The following is a 21,835-nucleotide window of genomic DNA, read 5'->3' as shown; positions in this document are numbered from 1 at the left end:
TAGTAATATGATATGTTCTTATGGCATTATTCATATTTCTGAAATAGAATCTCAGTTTCTCTGTAACTTCTTTGTGTCTCTCCCTAACACAAGGGGGTACATTTAGTAATATTAATTCCCTGTGTTAGCCAAGCTCAACTTTTTTCGGTTTCTAAGAGCTTTTTTAACACACAATTTGATAGCTAGTTTATCTTGGCTGATCCAATTTAGGTAGCACAAAAGGAGCGCAATATTGAGACTGCGCTACTTTACTCTTTATGGTCAGTAGTGCTCGCACAATTTGGGGCCACTGGCTGCATGAGAGAAGAAGCGACAGTCCCAGTGTATAATAGAAGTCAGTAGAAAATGATGGAAAGCAGTGACACTTGGACTGGAGTGCCTATAGGGTCACACAAAGTATGGATAGGTTATCATGACAGTGCAGGGTTAAGACAAATTTGATTCAAGAGTCATCGATATCACTTATGCAGCAAATGTATTGGGTTGGCACTCAAGTCTCACAAAGTTAGCTGCGTGCAGAGTTCCTGATGTGTAAAGAGTTCAGGATGCTGACACATAAAGTCGTATGCCAAAATATCTAGGATAGAATAGTGACCTGAACATACATTGACTCAGAAAAAGTAACTACCACTAAATTATCAAAATCGCACTTGAGTCACCACTAACCTGTAAATTGCTGTGGGAACAACATGGAACCCATCATGCTCCTTTCCAAACAACAGTACTTCGACTGCACTCTGCACTGATGATGAAGAGGGGAGAAGGAGGATAAGGATATAAGATAAGGCACACAAGACACTTTGTTGGTTTGTAGTCACATATCTCGTCTAGTCAGACATACTCTGTTGGATTTTTGCAGTCTCTAATGAGTGAGAGCTTTTTTATACTGATCAGAACACAAAGTTTCTGCTACTGTCTACTCTTACATCTTTTTTTAAATGTTTTTTATTTTCAATTGCCACAAAAAAAATAGATAAATATAAGGCAACATTTGCAAATACAAATACATCAATATGAGTGATTATGCAGAGCATAAAGGAGGATTTATGGAGAAAAAAAAGGAAGAAGGAAGCAAAAAATTAAAAACCATTAAAAAAAAAGAAAAGAGGAAGAAAAAGAAAAAAGAAAAACCCGGGGAAAAAAGATACGAAGAGAGAGAGAAAAAAAAGAAAGAAGTGGATACATACAATCATTAGTCCCACTGCAGACAGGACCAAACCCAATGCAATTTTAACAGAGATCGGGGGCCTCTAGCCTTTGCCAGTGCAGTGTTCATTTCAAAGATTTCCCTCATCAGAGACCAAAATTCGTTAATACTGGGAGGTGTGACATGAATCGAAGAACGAACTATACAGAGACGAGCACAAGAGGCGATAATGGAGGATAGGGGTTTCGTAAAAAACGCAGAATCAGTGAAAAGTCCCAGTAGCAACTGTTTCCCCGAGACCGGGCTATCATAGTCGACCCAAGTTGACAAAGCCAGAGCAATGTTGAACCAGAAATCCTTCAACCGAGGGCAAGTAAAAAACATATGATTTAAGTCGGCAGCGAATTCATGACATTTAGGGCAGTTGGTCTTAGCAGCGGTTGAATTATTGGCCTATTTGGAAATTCGCTCTGGAGTGTAATACAGCATAAAAATAATTCTATGCTGTTGTAGTTTTAAATTGACGGATGTTACAGCTGAATCAATAGTTTGAAGAGACTCTTGTATTCCCTCCCTAGAAATATCAAACCCAAAGACCTGGCTAAGTTTAGCTGCAATTTGTAGACCATCTTCACCGAAGGCCCCGATGAGTTTTTGATAAATTTTACCAATAGCTCCTCGCCCTCTGGTGCCAACAAGTGTAGACAAGATTTTGCATGAGCAGATAGTCCACGACCTCGAGTAAGATAGTCCCTAACTTGCAAATATTTTCAAAAGTGGGTGTATGAGAGATCAAATTCTTCTTTTATTGATGAAAAAGATCGAAAACCCTGATTGTCATACAGCGTTATGCCCTTAATTTGCCATTTTTTCCCAACATAATTGTGAAATATATTGGGAAATAAAGGGTTTCCCCATAACAGCGTATATTGATGCAAGTTGGGTATTGCGTAGGTTTTGCAAATTTCACTCCATATTTTAGTAATGTCTCTGACTACCTTAAAGCGAACTTGTTAAAAATAGTTAGGGTCAGAGGTTTGGTACAATAAGAACCCGGTATTAGGCCCGCACGCCAACTGATATAGAAACCAATTGGGATTTGTTTCAGTTCCTTCCTCTGTATCCGTCCCTTGAATGCTGCCCAAAAGTATAACTTGAAGTCGGGGAGTTTAAATCTGCCCTGTATGTATGAGAGTTTTAGAAATCGTATAGCTCTTCTAGCCCATCGATATCCCCAAATAAAACTACCTAAAACACTATCTAGACGTTTGAAAAAAGAAAATGGTATAATTAGTGGGATGGTGCGAAAAAGATATAAAAATGTTGACAAAATATTCATTTTAATCAGATTGCACCGCCCATAGATGCTAAGAGGGAGACGGTGCCAGCTCCGTAACTTCTCTGCTACTTTCTTCAATAATGTGTCATAGTTTAGTGGGACAATTTCGTTGACTTGGCTACTAAGACATACCCCCAGATAGATAGCTGTCTTTGTGACATCAAGAGCTACTAGGGGAGAGATTAATTGAAAATTAAGAATTGTCTGTGTTTTATGTAGGTTCAACTTATAGCCAGAGAAGAAACCAAACCGTTGTGCTTCATTCATGATTGCGACCATAGCTTGGACAGGGTCGGCTGAAAAAATCGCAATGTCATCCGCATAAGCGGTTAGTTTTAAACTAGTCCCTTTCAGAATGACTGGATCGATATTGCCATTGGTCAGTAGATGTTGGATAAAAGGCTCGATATAAATAGCAAATAATAAAGGAGATAGAGGGCAACCCTGCCGGGTCCCCCTTTGGACTAAGAATGATGAAGAAGAAAGCCCATTAAGTTTAATTGTAGCTGTTGGGTGCTTATATATTTTCTGTATCGCTGAGATAAACCTTTGACCAAAGCCCATACAAGACATAAATATCCATAGTGTTTCCCATGTCACCCGGTCAAAGGCCTTCTCGGCATCTAACATCAGCATACCAATCTGCTGACCTATCTGACCAGAAATATCGAATGCAGTATTAATATGAGCAGAGGTGTCTCTTACGGGAACAAAGCCGTGCTGCTGCTCTGAAACTATTAGGTGAATTACTGGAGCTAAACGGGCCACAAGAATTTTAGAAAAGAGCTTGGCGTTGGCATTAATCAGAGCTATTGGTCGGTATGAACTCATATCATCAATAGGTTTCCCTTTTTTTGGGAAAACAACGATGTTAGATGCGTTCCACGAGAGAGGAACCTCTTCTCCTTGAAAAATAGAGTTACATACCTTAAGAAAGACAGGGACCAATATATCTTTAAAAATTCAGAAAAATTCCAAAAGAATCTTGTCTTCACCGACTGCCTTGCCAGCCGGCAAAGCCTTAATAGCTTCCTCGATTTCACATGCATCAATATCTGCGTCCAGTGACTCAGAAGCCGTCGGATACAGGGTTGACAGCTGACATTCCTGCGCATAATCCGAGATAATCTGTTCTCCTAAACTACTTGAGCCACTATATAGGTTAGAGTAGAATAACCTGCACTGTTCGACGATGTGAGCAGACCTGGTGTATATCAAGCCGTCCATCCCCTTAATTGTTTTTACGTGGGTTTTAGCATTTTTATCTGCAATTTGATTGTCTAGTAACCAACCGACTCTTTCACCATATTCATATTGTTTAGTCCGAAGCTTGTGGTAGTTATTAGCGACCTTGTCTTTTAGCCGTCTTTTAGGCTTGGCCCATGATTCTACAACCTTTTGATATAGTGAATGTTCAGTCTCACACTTTGTAGTGATAGCCCCAGCATGCTGGTCTACTCTTACATCAACTGTAATATGCACAGATTACTAATTTACATAGATTTACACCAATAGTAACATACTAGTGAAAAAGAGACATGTACAAGATTTACTCGAGTAACTGATCCGCTCTGATAAACATTTAACATATCACATTACCTTTATCTTGTTACAGTCAACAGAATTGTCACGAGACTGGTCTTGTTCTGATGTCCTATACAAGTTGTTAATGCAACACCTATTTGAGAGTGGGACAGAATTCCAATACAGAGGTGCAGGAGACAGAACAGATCTAACAGTATCCCAATATCCTAATAGGTAATATCTAACTCTCCCTAGCTATCCTTAACCTGTGGCCACTGAAGAGAAAATTGGGAAATGTCAAATATATCCAAGGATGCAAGGAAATTCTTTCAGGTGACACTGCAGAAGGAATCTCAAGAAGCACTGTAATTGGAAAATAGTTGAAGCATCTCAATGTCGGGTTTGAAGATAATCACATCTGAAGAGTCAGGAACACAGGTGAAGAGTTGAGCCCAAGCAAAAGAACACAGTGAAGAGTGTAGCCAAAACTGAAGAACACAGATGAAGAGCAAAGCCCAAGCAGATGCTCCCTGTCATCAACCGTAAGGAAAGTAAAGCACCTGGCCATGCCCTGGGTGTTGGTTTTATAAACTGCAGGATCCTAGATTTCTTCATAGGATCATTGACTTCCAGAGATCTCGAATCATTCAGTCATACCTCGAACCCAGGGATCCTCGAATCCTGTAATAGATCCTCAAATCCTGCTCTAGCATCACACAGATGATGCATACAGTCACAGCTTTTAGTGTACCTGCATTTATTGGCTGTGATGGTGATTGGTGGGGAGTAACAACTGGACAGCACACAAACCGCAATGGCATGACTCCTGTCACGCAGCTCGAGCTGCATCCTCAGTGGTAATGCCCTGATCATGCAGTGAAAGGGGCGATAAATAATGCCCAGGGTCAGAGGTGGATGGGAGTCAGGCATACACCTTTTACAAGCCATGGCAGTCACTGTAAGTGTATATATAGGTGAATATGGATTTACTTTTCTAAACCACATGAATTTACCATCATGATGCAGTGCAAGTCAATATTCCAGAGTGAATATATGAGTAACTGGATATTATAAAAAACATAAAGTTTGTTACCACGCTGCACAAGGGCCCCACAAATCTAATAGCATGTAACAACTCGGGTCTCACTCAAAGTCCAACTTATGAATTTAACTCACAAGAGATTGCAGGTCATGCTATGTGGCAGTTACATGGTCCTGTGCTTGGCAAGTTCCATGATTCTGACCTCCTTATGGCAAGTTGTTAAACCCTGAACTTGGATTCTGGCTGAACAGGGGAAGGCCAGCGCTCATTTCACAGGGCCATCTACCTCACCTGTACTTCATTAGCAGCAACAGAGTTTCATCCTCATGCAGGGGTATATTCCTTACCCCTGATTTAGAGACACCCATGATGTCTCTAGTCTTCACCTTCTACAATGTAGGTGTGCGGCTTTTCAGAAGGGAAAGGTGACAACTGCTTCAAAAGCAGCTTATACACTGTACTGGAGGCAGCAAGCCCTGCCAAACTCACTATTTGACCTAATCCTTTTAAGGGATTCATAGGACTGAAAGTGCATTTTCTCTTCAGTGTGCCCTATCTCCATTGCAACCAGTTTCTACTGAAAATATTTTCCTGGTTTTGTGTGTTGCAACACAGCACACAATACAGGATGCAGGGTGGATCAGACAGCATCACTTCACTGTTAGAAGTGAGTAAAATAGTTTGACTTTCACTCATTTCTATGTGCAGGTTTTGCTCAAACAAGTTCACCCACTACCCTGCTAGTACAGCTTTCATCCAGCAAGTTACTGAAGCTCTCTCCTTCTTCTTCTGTCAAGAAAATGACTAGATACAGACACCCTACTTATTTTTACAAAACATTCTGGGAGGAGGAGGATTGAACTGAGTGGAGAGGTTCTTAGAGAGAGCCAATGGCATACCCGGACTAAAACCAACTATTTGATTCCCCCTGCAACGTAGGAGATGCAAACATATGGAGCAGGGCACAAATACAGTACTACATCTCACACATTTCACAGCACTCTAATAGATACTACACTGACTATTTGGAACAATAAGGAGGTCCAGTTATTACCTGTGTTAGAAATTCGGTCTTTGATTGGCAGAGGTATGCAGGCTGTCCAAGTAGGAACTACAATCCTATTCAGGGTAAGTCAGATAAACAACCTAAATTAACCTGTGCTCACCCTGTGGTAGCTTGGCACAAAGCAGTCAGGCCTAACTTAAGAGGCAATGTGTAAAGTGTTTATGCAACACTTTAATTACAGTAACACTGTGAAATACCACAAAAGACTCCACAGCAGATTAGAAAAATAAAGAATATTTAGTTGAGAAAAACAAGACCAAAATGACAAAAATCCAATTAGTAGTACTTGGGATGTGAATTTTTAAAGAATAAACTGCAATATAGTCCTTAAAAGCCAATAGCGCTTAGGAGTTACTTGAGGTCACGCTGGACCACGGTAAATCCAAAGTTCAGGCCGACCGCGATGAAGGGCAGGCTGGCTTCAGGACCCATGCAGGGCCTGCTGAAAAAGTACCTTGGATGGAGCAAGCATTGGCATCGCAAACTCGATGTGTCGGTTCCTATCAACGCAGTCGGGAAGATGCGTCGGTGTCGAGTCTCACAGTTGGGTAGTTGAACCCCTTTTGAATCAGGTGATGCATCATCGTCAAGTCTCACAGTTGGGTCCTGAGTCAGCATCGAAGCACTTATGATGCCGGTGCTGCTTCGTTGTGGAGCCTCACAGTCAGGTACCGTGTCATAGTGGAGTCGCTCAGTGATGTTCTTGAATTGTTGCTGCGTCGATGGGCACTACATCGGTTCTGATTGGCGCAAAGTCTTCACTGCGTCAATTGTTGTAGAAATATAGCTGCAGAACAATATTTAAAGGCCCAGAACTGGATTGGCACCTCTTGGAATCACAGTCAGCAGAGTCCTACAACTGAAGCAGGGTTGATGGAAGTCTTTGATGGTCCTGTGACTTCAAACAAGGAGGCAAGCCAGCAATGCCTCTGAGAACTTGGTTTAAAAGATGTAGAAAGCAAGGTCCAGTCCTTCTCACTCCCAAGCAAGAAGCAGCAGGCAGCAGGCCAACCCATCAAAGCAGGTAGCAAAGTGGAAGTCCCTCCTACAGCAGCTCTTCTTCCTGCCAGAATGTCCTTAGTTCCAGCAACGTTCTGAAATCATAGTGCCAGAGGTCCACTTTTACAATGAAACAAAACAAACAAAAAGAAATTAACAACGTTTTCCCTTCACCTTCTTCAATATGGTGATAAGGTCATCATTTTCTTTCAAAACAATTTGTTAGCATTTAGAACAGTAAATAACAATTTCTTTAAACTCTGCTCAAGTTGCAGCAAAGGTGATAATTGCAGAAGGTTGGTTGGGCATAGATGATGATCCCCTTACTTCAGTAAAAGATGTTGCTTTCTCTTTCAGCATTCTTAAATATGCACATTTGTGGTTGCTGACGATTTGCTTCCACATCGAGTATACCTCTGAAAAGCTGTTTCCCACACACCTGACATTCAAAATATCTGGCAGTTGCTTTCCTCTCTCCTGAAGGCACATCAAAACAGTTCCACAGGATAAAAGTGACTGTTTGGGTGTGATTTTCTCAAACTGTGGGTGTGGTTAAAGAGGAACCAATAGAACTGAAGCTTTTAGTTTTATTATTGAATTCCGCCGACAGCTCTTTTCACCAGAAAATTGAAAAGATACAGTAAAAAAGTTTCAAATATGTTATAATAGATAGAGTTATAATAGTTATAATATATGTATATACATGTATATAGAGTTATAATAGTTATATGTAAATTAATAATGTTGTTCAATTGTTATTTTCAAATACATTTATTGTTGTTTATTTTTTGTTGTCATTGCCACTCGTTTGTCATTGATTTTTTCAATTCTATGTATTCCATTGTTTCTTACCTTTTTCATGATTGTTTCTGCTTTGATGTTATTGTTTTTGTGTATTTCTAGTTCTTTGTAATGTAGTTTTCCAAAAATGTAATACTTTCTCCTTTGCTTGCACACCCTGATGTATGCACTGGTACACCCAGTTAAACATTGATGCATACACTACAACACCCACATACTCATTGAAGCATACATTAACACACTCAGGCACACACTGATGCATTCAGTCACATATTCACCCACTCACACTGAAACAAATATAAACATCCTAATCCATTCTGTAATACATTCACATACTAATTTATACACACCCTGACACATCATAGGACTGCTAGTTTATACACTGACACACTCATGCACACACTCATACATTCACTGACTCACTCAGTCGCTCACTCATACATAGACTCAGACACACCATGACACACTAATAGATACACTAACAAACCCCTGCACACATTCCTGCATTGAAAGACTGACTCAGACATTCAGTCATGCATAGACTGAAACAGCCAATGATAAACACACTGACACACCCATGGACACACTGATGCATACACTGACACACCCACAGACTCACTGATGCATATACTAATTCACACAGGCATACACTACTTTCTGTAGTGACAGATCCAAACATACACTTACACATACACTGACACAAGCAGGCACACACACGCACATACACTGACTTTGCACATAGTCATGTATAGACTGACACAACTATGAACACACTCATTGATACACACACTTAGACAGGCACACACCTACGCATACACTGAAACACCCAGACAGACACTGACATATAAACTAACACACCCATACACACACTCATTCATTCAATGAGAGACCCAAACACACTCTGATCCATATACTGTCACAAGGACGTATACAATGACAGATAGACTGAAATACTCATATACACACTTTTCTCTGCAGCGACACACCCACATACACTGTAAGACATTCTCTGACACATCAACACACAATAATAGAAACACTAACATAACCAGTCACACGCACACACATACATACCAATGCACACACTTACCCATACAGTGACATACCAAAGCACCCACTGATGTATATACTTACACATGCAGGGACACAGTAACACATACACTGACACTCTCACACAGACTTTATTCATACACTAACACACCCAGACACACAGTAACACATGCACTAAGACACCCACACACCTATCAAAACACAGATACAGCCATACAATAATGAGAACACTGACAAGCTCTTTATGGAAAACTAATTATATGGAAAATGTATTTTCTTTTAAAAGGCACTATTTACTATGGTAAAAGTCCAAAGAGTGGAATTATATGCAAAACTTTTGCATAATAAAAAAATCTACTGTTTTAAAACAGCAAATAAAATGAGAGAAATTACCAAAGGAAACTCTTCTGTATCTTCAATAAGAAAATAACATTCTCATATTTTCAAATGACGTCTTGGGAAAACCACTATTTAAACTTTATTGAAGGTTGGATGATGGTACATCTCCCTGGTTTTCTGTCACTTGATGAACTTCGAGTATGTTTAACAACTGTAAGATTAGCACATGTCCTTGTCCTTTTATAACAAAACAAAGCAAAAAAAAATAAATCAACAATGGTGTCTCTTCACCTTTTCCAATATGGTGATAATGTTATCATGTTCTTTTAAAACAAGATCTTGGCATTCGGAACAGTGGACAACCATTTCTTTAAACTTTGCACAAGTTCGTGGAATGCTGATATTTTCAGAAGGTTGTTTGGATGTAGATGATGATAGTGCTGCATCAGTAGAAGGTGTTGCTTTCTCCTTGAGCTTTCTAAAATATGCTTGTTCGTGATCGCTCTTGATGTGCTTCCACTTCAAGGATTCATCATAACTGTACTTTTTCATAGTACCTCTCAAAAGCTGCTATCCACACAATTTGCATTCAACATACATGGCAGTGGCTTTCTTTTCTCAAAAAAGTACACTGAGCCAGTAACAGACATCACTCTCCTTTTGAGTGGAAGTAACTTCTTCTTCTTCCACTATTTCTACTTCCACTTGTGAAGCTACAGCAGCTGATACATTTTCTTCTGCCAAAATGGAAGGAACAAAATAGCTTTGCACCCTTCTCCACCAACAGTAAGGTTCAAAGTGACTGTTTTGGATGTGGTTTCCCCAAATGTGGGTGTAGTTAAAGAGGAATCAATAGAAATAAAGCTTTGTTTTTTATTATCGAACAATTCGCGTAATAATAACACAGCAGGAAATTGAAAAGAAACATTTTAAACAGTTTAACAACTGTAAGATTAGCACATGTCCTTGTACAACAAAACAAAACAAAGAAAAATAAATCAACAATGGTGTCCCTTCATCTTTTCAAAAATGGTGATAATGTCATAAACTTTTAAAACAAGTTCTTGGAATTCAGGACAGAAGGCAACCATTTCTTTAAACTTTGCGGGAGCCCACACTACTTTTGGACAGAGGAAGGTGCTAAACATGCAGCTCTCTATGTCCAAAAGCAATTTCGCTCCACTTCATACAAGTGAAAGCATTTTTTCTCCTCCTACTTTTACGAAGTGGAGCAGAGTTTGCTATGGTTTGGCGGGAAGACCAACATAGCAAATGCAATGACCCGGAGGTGGGCACCCTGGGACATTGCGGAGCTGGCCCAGTGGCGTGGTGGTCCCAGGGGCAGCAAGGGAGGCTTTATGGGCCTCCCCTGCATTTATTGTTAAACAAGCCCCAGGATGATGGTGGTCCCCGGGGCAATATTCAGCTGCAGGAGGGGGGCCCATGCACTCCCTCCATTATTAAAAAGGTGCCCCAGGACCCGGCCCACCCAGGGTCTGATAAGGAAGAAGTGCAGGCTTACAATTAGTTTTTAAAAACAAATTACTGTCATTTCGCAAATTCATCATGACCTCATGGCAAAAATGAAAAAAAAGAATACTTTTTTGCATGGTGGGATCATGGATTGGGGTAAGAGTATTCCTACCCTGACCCCTTTTTTTTATTTTCCTTTTTTGGTTTGGGATTCTGTGAAGCTGAGTTCCAAGATAGCTGCCAGCACTTCCTGGTTGTAGTGTTGGCAGCCAAACAGAGCTGTGCATACCCTGGCACGAGCTCGTCTTTTTTTCATGAAGAGTTTGTGATCGGAAATATCACTCACTTTTTCTTTTTGAATTTCTCCAAAACTACTCATCAGATTTGGAACAAATAACAAAAAGCATAATCTGCATAACAACATCCACAAATTTGGTGTAATTCCGTCCAGTGGTTCGGGTTGTAGGTTCAACTAAGCATCATACTGAAATTCAAATTGGAAAAAGCATGTTTTTGAACCCCCATTTTCTAGGCCCCTGCTTAACGGATCACCCTGAATGTTCCCAAGCACAACAAGACTTACTATGACATATTTTGGGAAAAGTTTGTGAAGAGTCATGAAGATTTGTCAACCGGCGCCCAAGATGTTTTTCCTATGGAAACCAGGTCCTAGCTATACCTACCTACTATATATATATATATATATTCACTGAAAACAACATAGGTTTCAGGGGTGTTATAGTTAGCTAGACATTTCACTCATACAAAACCATTGAAATTCCTCCGTTATAGTTAGTTCTACTAACTATAACTCGCGCGCCCGCAATCCACTGCTGATGACGTCACATATTACATCTACTAGATGATGTCATCAGTGATGTCATCAGTTATGTCATTTGAGATGTCATCAGTGATGTCATTAGTGATGTCACTGACCATGTCATAAATGATGTAATATATGACATCATCAGCAGTGGATTGCGGGCGCGCAGGTTATAGTTAGTAGAACTAACTATAACAGAGGAATTTCCATGGTTTTGTACGAGTGAAATGTCCAGCTAACTATAACACCCCTGAAACCTATGGTTTTTTCAGTGAATTTCTAATGTTTTTTAAATGCTAATTCCTAACTATAACATGTCTGAAACCTAAACCTATGGTTTTTTCAGTGAATTTCTAAGGTTTTTTAAATGCTAATTCCTAACTATGACATGTCTGAAACCTATAGTTTTTTCAGTAAATTTCAAAGGTTTTTTAAATGCTAATTCTTAAGTATAACATGTCTGAAACTTATGTTTTTTTCAGTGAATTTCAAAGGTTTTTTAAATGATATTTTTAAAATGTATTTCATGAGCTAATTTTTTTATATTCTTTAACTACATTTTTTGAATCTACTTATTTTATATGTTTTAAATTGCACCACATATTTTTTAAAAATATTTTTTTAAAAATATATTTTATTATTTTATATTCTTTTAAATATACTTATATTATTTTTTTATTGTTTTTTTTCTTTTTTTTTGGAGTCGTGCACCCAACGCGTTAGAATCATGCATCCGACGCATAGAAGTCATGCACCAAACATGCTGGAGTCGTGCACCCCACAGGATAGTAGTCATGCATGCAACGCGTGCACAACAGGGCTCCGCGCTGGATGCGTGACTCCTAATTTTACCGGAATAAAAAAATAGTCCCTATCACTAATTTTTATTATCCCCGGGTACCCCATCCCTGGGGCTTATAAAAAATGATGGGGACCGTGGGGGGAGCCCCAACACCCCCACGGTCCCAGCCGGCTCCCCGCGTCCTTCCGGAGCTGGTTTCCCTGCTCTCTCTTTCAAAATGCAAAACAAGTTTGCTATTAGAGGGTGGGAGACTCCCGCCCTCTCATAGCAAACAACAGGGCACCCCAGGACACTGCAGGAGCCGGCCCTGGGGGTTGGCAGTCCCTAGGGCCCTCGAGGGCTCCAGGAGGGGGGCCACACAGCCCCCCTCCCTCAATACATAAAGCCCTGGGAGGTGATGGACCCCAGGGCTTGGGGGGCCGTTGAGCCCCCCACAAATTATACTGGGAGGGGCTTTTGAGCCCCTCCCAATTTATTTTGTAGCCCCAGGGGGTGGCGGTCCCTGGGGCTGGGGGGTCCCTCTGGCCCCCTTTAAATTTAATATTTTGCCCCCGGGATTTGGCCCCCTGGGGCTAATTATAAGAAAAGCTCTTTTTTGTTTTTTTACAGCAGGATCCGTGCACCCTGCGCGTACTTTCCGTTTTTAAAACTGCCCTGGGAGTCCTTCTGAGATCCCCTAAGCAGGTCTAGAGGGTCAGTGTATTTCTACCCTGCCCCCTTTATACGTTTTGCCCACTTATTCCACAGACTTCTTCAGCCTCACTTCTACCGAGGCACAAAATGGCTGCCAACAGTTGCTGGTTTCGAATGTTGACAACCACTTGACAGCCAATTAGCATTCAGCGTGTGATTGGGAGGGTGCGCTCAGGGTGCGCTCAGGGTGCGCACCCTGAGCGCACCCTCCCGATCACACGCTGAATGCTATAGATATAGATGCCATAGATATAGATGTACTTTTAACTGTAATTTTCTCAGGAACTACTGAACAGATTGACACCATTTAAGCAAAAGGCACGAGTCTGAACTGAGGACTACCTCTTTGCCAAATTTTGTGTAATTCCGTTCAGCAGTTCGGGCTGTAGCTGGGGCTAAAAGTCCTATTGGAAATTGCATGGGGAAAACATGTTTTGGGACCCCCTTTTTTCTCGGGCCCCCGCTACACGAATCATCCCGAGACTTTCAGGATAGGAGCGGACCGGAGCTGGCCAAAAGTTTTGAAAATTTCGTGAAGATTCGTCAATCGGCACCAAAGTTATTGGGAATAGAATGTTGCGGATTTCTTATGGAAAATAGGTCCTAAGTATAACTACCTACTGGCGACCGCCAGTAGGTTATATATATAAATATATACACACACACACACATATATATATAGTAGATAGACATGCAGTTATAGTTACCTGAGCTAACTATATATTATGCACTGCTTATAAAATTACATATTACATCACTCATGACATGGTCAGTGACATACTCATGACATCACTGATGGCATCTCAAATGCCATCACTGATGACATCATGCAGTGATTTTGTGAGTGTTTTCTTAACATGTATGAGTGTTGAACATATAAACTAATCAACGACAAAAGTTAAATTAGTAAATTTTGCATACTACTAATGAGTGATACTACTTCTAATATATAATATGTGAGGGGCTGTGTGACTTTGTGTATGTAAGTGGGTGTTTGAGTGCTTGAAGGGGTCTGTGAGTGGGTGTATGAGTGGCTGTATGGGTGTGTAGTACCTGTATGGGTAAGTGAGTGGCTATATTGGTGAATGGGTAGATGTGTTAGTGGCTGTATGGGTGAGTGAGTGGCTATGTGAGTGACTGTAGGGGTGGGTAAGTGAGTATGTGAGTAGGTCTATGAGTGACTGACTGGCTGTGTGAGTGGCTGTATGAGTGAGTGACTATGTGGTTAAGTGGCTGTATGGGTGAGTGAGTGGCAGTTTAACTGGGTGCTTGGTTAAGTGAGTTGGTGTGTGAGTTGCTGCATTGGGGAATGAGTATCTGTGCGAGTAGCTGTATGGGTGAATGAGTAGGTGTAGAAGTGGTTTTATGTATGTATGAGTGGGCATGTCAGTATGTGTGGATGTGTGAGTAGCTGTATGGGTGAGTGAGTGGCTAAATTGAGAGGCTGTATGGGTTAGTGAGATGTGTGTAAGTGGCTGTATAGGTGAAGAAGAGGGTGTGTGAGTAGCTGTATGGGTGAGTGTGTGGCTGTGTGGGTCAGTGAGTGTTTGTGTGTATAGCAGTATGAGTGAGTGAGTGGTTATATGAGTGATTGGGTGGGTGTGTGAGTGGCTCTATGGATGAGTGAGTTGCTGTATTGAAAGGCTGTATGGGCGAGTGAGTGGGTGTGTGAGTGGCTGTATGGGTGAATAAGTGGGTGTATGAGTAGTTGTGTATGATGAGTATGGGGCTATGTGAGTGGCTGTATCAGTCAGTGAGTGGCTGTAAGTATAGCTGTATGGGTGAGTGAGTGCTTATATGAGAGGTTGTATGGGGTGAGTGGGTTTGTGAGTGGTTCTGTGGATGTCATCAGTGATATAATTTGAGATGTCATCAGTGATGTCACTAACCATATCACAAGTGATGTAATATGTGAGGTCATTGCAGGGCGTAAGTTATAGTTCACTCAGTTAACTATAACTACTGAATTTCTACGGTTTTGTACATGTGAAATCTGAACCTAACTATAATGTCCCTGTAAAATCAGTTTTTTTCTGTCAATTTCTAACATTTTTAAAATAGTATTTTCTGACTGTAACCAGTAAGCTTTGAGAGTGAGTGTTTGAGTGACTGTATAGGTCAGTGAGTGGGTGAATGAGTGGCTATATGAGTGACTGGATATGTGAGGGGCTGTATGGCTTAATGAACTGGTGATTGAGTATCTGTATGGGTGTATGAGTGGGTGTATGAGTAGTTTTGAGGGTATGTCAGTGGGTGTGCAAGTAGATTTGTTGATTGCTGAGAGGGTGTGTGAGTGACTGTATGGGTCCGTGAGTAGGTTTGTGTGTAGATAGGGATGTGTGAGTGGGTTTAATGGCGGCTGCAACGGTGGCATGCCTGTCTGCACCCATCAGTGACCCAACTGCGACCAGCTCCAGGGACCCTGATCCTCTGACCCACCTCCGTTACGACTCCAGCACCCTCTATGCCCTCAACTCCCGGATGCAGCAACAACTGCCAGCTTTCAACACCGAGCAACACCCAAGACCCGATCTCCTGTCGAAACTGCCGCTGCACCTTTACCCGCATCCGTAACCCAGCTGCATCCCCTCAATCTGCGCTCCCTACACAAGCACGCTATAGAAATCTGGTACCTTCTCAACACCCACATGCCTGACAAGACCTTCCTCACTGAAACCTGGACCAACACCAACTCCGCACCCGACATCTCCACCAACATTCCTGATGGATACAAGATCCTGCGAAAAGACTGCCCCACCCGCCCAGGAGGAGGCATTGCCATCGTTCACCAAAGCGCCCTCCGCATGACAACCATCGCCGCGGACAACACCATGACCCTCATGGAACATCTCCACTTCCAGATCCAGATCGATCCTAAAATGACTCTCTGTAGAACCTTCATCTACAGGCCATCCAGTGCCCGTGCTCATTTCACTGACACAATCGCCGACCTCATCAGACCCCACGCCCTACACACTACATACACATACACAGACTACATCTTACTCAGAGACCTACATTTCAACATGGACAACCACGATGACCCCAACACCACCGCCCTCCTAGAGATCCTTGCCAACATACGACTGAAGCAACTTGTCACGCCTCTAGGCACGGTGGGACTCACACTCGACCCCGTCTTCCCAGAAGGAAACAGCATTTCCTACAGCCACACCATGAAACTTCCCTGGAAAGACCACCACCGCATCTGCTTCTCCTTCAGAAAACCCACAGTACACAAGCACGCCCACAGTCTCTCCTATAGAAGCTGGAACAAAGTCACCAAAGACCAGCTTACCTCTGTATTCACCAGCAGCCCATCTCTGACCACACTTACACCACGCCCCGCAACCTCCATCACCGCCCAGACACACTCACCCCCTCAAGAAAGCCCCCGGACGAAACAACAAGAAAGCAAACTGGTTCACCCCTGCACTTCAAGAATCAAAGTGCCTCTGCCGATGACTCGAAAAGACATGAAGGAAGAGCAAAACCCCACAAACACGCACCACCTACAGAACAGCCACCACAGCACACCACCAGCTCATGTAATCCACAGAGAAGAACTTCCTCCAAGACAAAATCCTCATCAATGCCCGCAACTCCAAAGAACTTTTCTCCATCATCAAGGGAGCAAAACAACAGTCATTCCACCCTCCCAAGACCTCTACAACAGACTCAGCACCTTTTTTTCACCTCAACATTAAGACGATCTAGGACAACTACAACCAAGACCTCTGCACTTCTCCAGCTCCCACACCCAGCAACACCACCCAACAGACCCTGCTCACTTGGACCCTGCTCACGATAGAAGACACCATAAAGACCATGAAGAGAATTCACTATGGAGAACCCTGAAACCCCTGCCCACCCCACATCTTCCACAGAACCACCATGGCCATCGCACCCAAACTATGCTGGATGATAAACTGCTCCCTCGAAATGGCCACATTCCTCAACAACTGGAAACATGCCGAAGTCAATCCCTTCCTGAAGAAACCCTCTGCAGACCCAACGGACCTCAAGAACTTCAGGACCATCTCCCTGCTTCCATTCGCCGCCAAGGTCATCGAAAAGGCCGTCAACACCCAGCTAGCAAACTTATCCGAAGCCAACAATGTCCTGGACATCTCCCAATCTGGATTCCACAGCAACCACAGCACTGAGACCGCCCTACACGCCGATGACATCTGCTCCCTCCTTGACCAGGGCCAAACGTCAGCCCTCACCCTCCTGGACCTCTCAGCTGCCTTCAACACCATCCCACTGCACACTAGCCACCATACTCCACGATGCCGGCATCTGCAGAAAGGCCTTCGACTGGATATGCTAATTTCTTACAGGCAGAACTCAGCGAGTCAGACTCCCTCCCTACCTCTCAGAACCAACAGAGACCAGATGTGGAGTGCCGCAGGGATCCTCCCTCAGCCCCACCCTCTTCAGCATTTACATGGCCCCCCTCGCAGCCATCATCAGAACCCATGGGCTCATCATCGTCTCCTACGCCGATGACAACCAGCACATCCTCTCCCTCCCCAAAGAACCCAACATCACCAGGTACAGCTTCCAAGAAGGGATGAAGGCCGTCGCCACCTAGATGAAGAAGAGCTACCTGAAACTCAACTCCGAGTAAACAGAAGTCCTTATCCTTGGCTCCACCCCTCCACATGGGACACCACCTGGTGGCCCCCTGCCCTCAGAAACCCCTCCACCCTGATGGACCACCCACAAAACCTCAGCATCATACTAGACCCATCACTCACGATGAACCGCCAGATCAACACTGTATCCTCGATGTGCTTCAACACCCTCTGCATACTCTGTAAAATGTTAAGATGGATCCCATCCGAATCCATAAAAATGGCCATGCATGCCCTCATCAATAGCAATCTGGACTACAGCAAAGATCTACACACCGGAATCAACAAGAAACTCTTCGCAAACTCGAGACCATCCAGAACACCACAGCTAGTCTGATCCTAGACATCCCCTGCGACAACCACATCACCCAACACCTCCGCGGTCTCCACTGGCTCCCCATTGAAAGGAGAATAACCTTCAAGATCGGACCAGCATACCTAAACAACCACCTTTCCTTCCACCACCCAAGAGACACCTCTGATTAGCCAACCTCTCTCTGGCCACCATCTCACGCATCTACAATACCAGAACGGGAGAAAAGTCTTTCTACCTCACAGCAAAGGCCTGGAAAGACCTCCCACTCTACCTATGTCAGATGCCTACACTGCTCAGGTTCAGGAAGGGCTACAATACCTGGCTCTTCGGATGACCCCAGTACTCAACGGAGCCACCCCCCCTGGTGCCTTGAGACCCTCGCGGGTGAGTAGCTGTGCTTTACAAACTCCTGATTGATTGATTCATTGATTGATTAATGGCTCCAGGAGGGGGGCCGTGCTGCCTCCCTCTATTGTTTACTTAGGGCCAGCCCCTGGGAGGTGTTGGTCCTCAGGGTGCAAAATGGACTGGAAAGGGAGGGCCACGTGGCTCTACTCCCACAAAAAATATTGATATGCCCCGGGGACATGATGGTCCCTGGGGCTGAATATGGTTCAGGAGGGAGGCTGCATGCCCCAATCGTATTATGATGAAGCCCCGGGGAGGTGGTTGTCCCTGGTGCCATATAAGGCCTACGGATGGGGGCCGAGTTTCCTTCCACATCATGTATTTACATTTGCCTGTCCCCGGTGAGGTGGTGATCCCCGGGACCCATGTCAGCAATGGGAAGGGGGCCAAATGCACCCCCTTCCCATAGTTTATATATAAAAATAAGCTCAGGGACATGGCCCACACAGGGAATCAAATACAAACAAGTGCGGAAGATCATGCTTGTTTAAAAAAAAAAAAATTGTGGGGATTCATGGATCTTAGCAATTTTGGCACAAATGTTTTTTTAAAATACTTTTTGGCCCTGTCCGGGTTCGCGTGGACCCCAACACCAAACCTAGGGGGTCAGGGTAATCCTATCCTGTCCCCTTCTCTTTTTTTAACCTTTTTGTTTGGGACTCAACTGAGTCTGGGTCCCAAGTTGGCTGCCAACACTTCCTGATTGAAGTGTTGGCAACCAATCAGATCTCGGCATGAGATCTGTTGGATTCACTAAGGGTCCACACCTTTAGATATACAAATTTGTTTTTCCTTTAATATAATGAAAGCTACATAGTGGGTTTACACCAAATGACAAAAAGAGCAATTTCTGGACCAAGAGCTACCTCTTGTCAAATTTGTTGTAATTGCATCCAGCAGTTCAGTCTTTAGACATATCTAAAATCCCTATGGGAAATTGCATGGGAAAGGCACTTTTATTGACTCCCCTTTTTCTTGGCCCTCACTTAGCTGATCACCCCAAAATGTTCCATGCACAACTAGAAACAGTAGGGAACTTCTTTCGGAAACTTTGTGAAGATTTGTCAAACAGCATCAAAGATATAAGCAAGTAAAAAAGCATTTTTTCTATGGAAACTAGCTTCTAACTATAACTATCTACTGGCAACCACCAGTAGGTAATATATATATTACCCACTGGTGGTCGAGTAGGTAGTTATAGTTAGGACCTAGTTTTTCTAGGAAAAGTATATATTTTTTTGCCAATAACATTGCTGCCGTTTGACGAATCGTCTTGAAATGTTCAAAATTGGTACAACAGCTGCTTCAGATTCTTTGTTGAAAGTATCAGGGTGATTCATCAAGCAGTGGCCAAGAAAAAGGGAGATCCCAAAATGCATTTTTCCCATGCAATTTCCCATACCATAGGGATTTTAGACATAACTACAGCCCAAACTGCTGAATGGAATTACACCATTATTTGGTAGAAAGGTAGCTCCTGGTCCAGAAGATGACCTTTTGTGAATTGGTGTAAACCCATGCAGTATTTTCTGAGATGTTAAAAGAAAAACGAATTTGTATATATAGGTATGCGTGCCCGAGGATCCACCAATCTGTGTGCTGAAATCTGATTGCCTGCCAACTCTTCAACCAGGAAGTGTTGGCAGCCATCTTTGGAGTCAGCTTCAGCCGAGTCCCAAAACAAAGTTAGAAAAAAAGAAAATGGGGCAGGGTAGGATTTCCCTGACCCTATAGCCCAGTCCTGGTGTGCATAAAAGCTTTAAAAATAATATATTTGTCACAAAGTTGTGACTAAGTTAGGAATCCGCCCCAAGGCCAGTTTGAGATCCGGGGCCCACCACCTCCCCAGGGCTTTATTCAGTAATGGGAGATAATTAAATCCTCGTGTCTGCCTGTTCAACCTCATTTGTGCTGCCTTGTGCTTTTTAACGGTGCTTCTGGAAGCTCCTACACCACTGGGCTGTGCCCCTTCATCACCAGAGATATCTGGGATACATCATGCAGGCCTCATTCCCCTGTCTCTGTTGAGGTATTTGGTGTCTCTGTCAGATGGCTCACTGGCTGCTTGCTTCTAGGTAGCCTCCTGGAGTCACCTTTCACTCAGCCCCCTCTGTCTTCTCAATGTATCGAGACTTGGGCCCATTATCTTGTATTGACACCTGATGCTCTTTAGTCACCAATACTCATTTACGAGGAGTGAAGCACCACAAAGGGCCACAGTTGCATGCCTTTCTTGTGTCTCATGAGTTTGTACAGATAGCGTACTTTTGGGTACCTCTGAGGGGCAGCTTCACCCAGATCCTTCCTAGTCTCTCACGTGGCACTTCATTGACCAGTGTTTGCATGTATTTAAGCATGCCAGACAAGGAGTGCAGTGTCTCACACAAAAGTGTCACATGTGATGACAGCTCATCATATGCCACAAAAGCAATATTGCAGCCACAATATCAACTGAAACCATTTATAATTGGTTTCTGAATTCAAATGTCTTCCCTGAGCCTTGGTGAACATTTGCACTGGTGAGAGTGCTGCCCCATGGTGTTCTCTAATAAGGGGCACAATATTCCATGAACTCTTTAAATCAAGCAGTGCAGCTAGAGCTCTGACTTTAATCCTATAATACATTTTATTATTGAAAAAGAAGCACCAACCCTTTTCGGAGTCTATGACATTGTGTTTTTTAGCTTGCTTCACGGGTCACTAAAATCATTTGTTCCATTCTAGTGTCATGCTGGTATTCTAAATGTGGCTTCCTAAGTTTTGTCTTCTTCGCCGCAGAAGAACCAATAGACTCATTGTGCCACATTTTGGCTGGGGAGTTATTTCTGATAGTGTTACTGTTTTAAGGGCCTTGTGATTCCCATCAGCTCCCGGCTCAGCCTGAGTACGCCTCCTCAGAGCTCACAATAAAGGCACTTAGTGGCGCACTGTCCAATGTTAGTTAGATGGATATGTACATGGCTGTTGGAAAGCACACCAGTGCCATTAACTGCAAAATAGCTAAGTGGGCTAAGGCACCTATTGAAGACAGTTGTCCATAACCGGAAGATTTCATATTGGAACCCGAGTGGGACCACTCAGTTTCTCATCTTCCCAAGGTTAATAAAATGAGTAGTATTGAACTGTTTAATAGTAATGACTGTTATCACACCATGTAAATTTTAGGTGTTAAAACTCTCTGGGCTTCATGACAAGCTCCCTGGGTACAGCAGTGATGGGATATATGATCCCAGTTGTATCCTTGCACTTATATCTGGAGATTAAAAGTTATTTTTCTTATTTTTTAAAGGTCTTTTTTTCTCCTCTGGTTTTTGGAGGCGGGTGGCAGGGAAGTATGGAAGGGGTGTGGCAGGAGGGCAGAGTGAGTTAGGTA

The sequence above is a fragment of the Triturus cristatus genome, chromosome 6, assembly GCF_964204655.1.
Source record: "Triturus cristatus chromosome 6, aTriCri1.1, whole genome shotgun sequence".
NCBI lineage: Eukaryota > Metazoa > Chordata > Amphibia > Caudata > Salamandridae > Triturus > Triturus cristatus.
Note: the sequence above shows the minus strand (reverse complement) of the source record.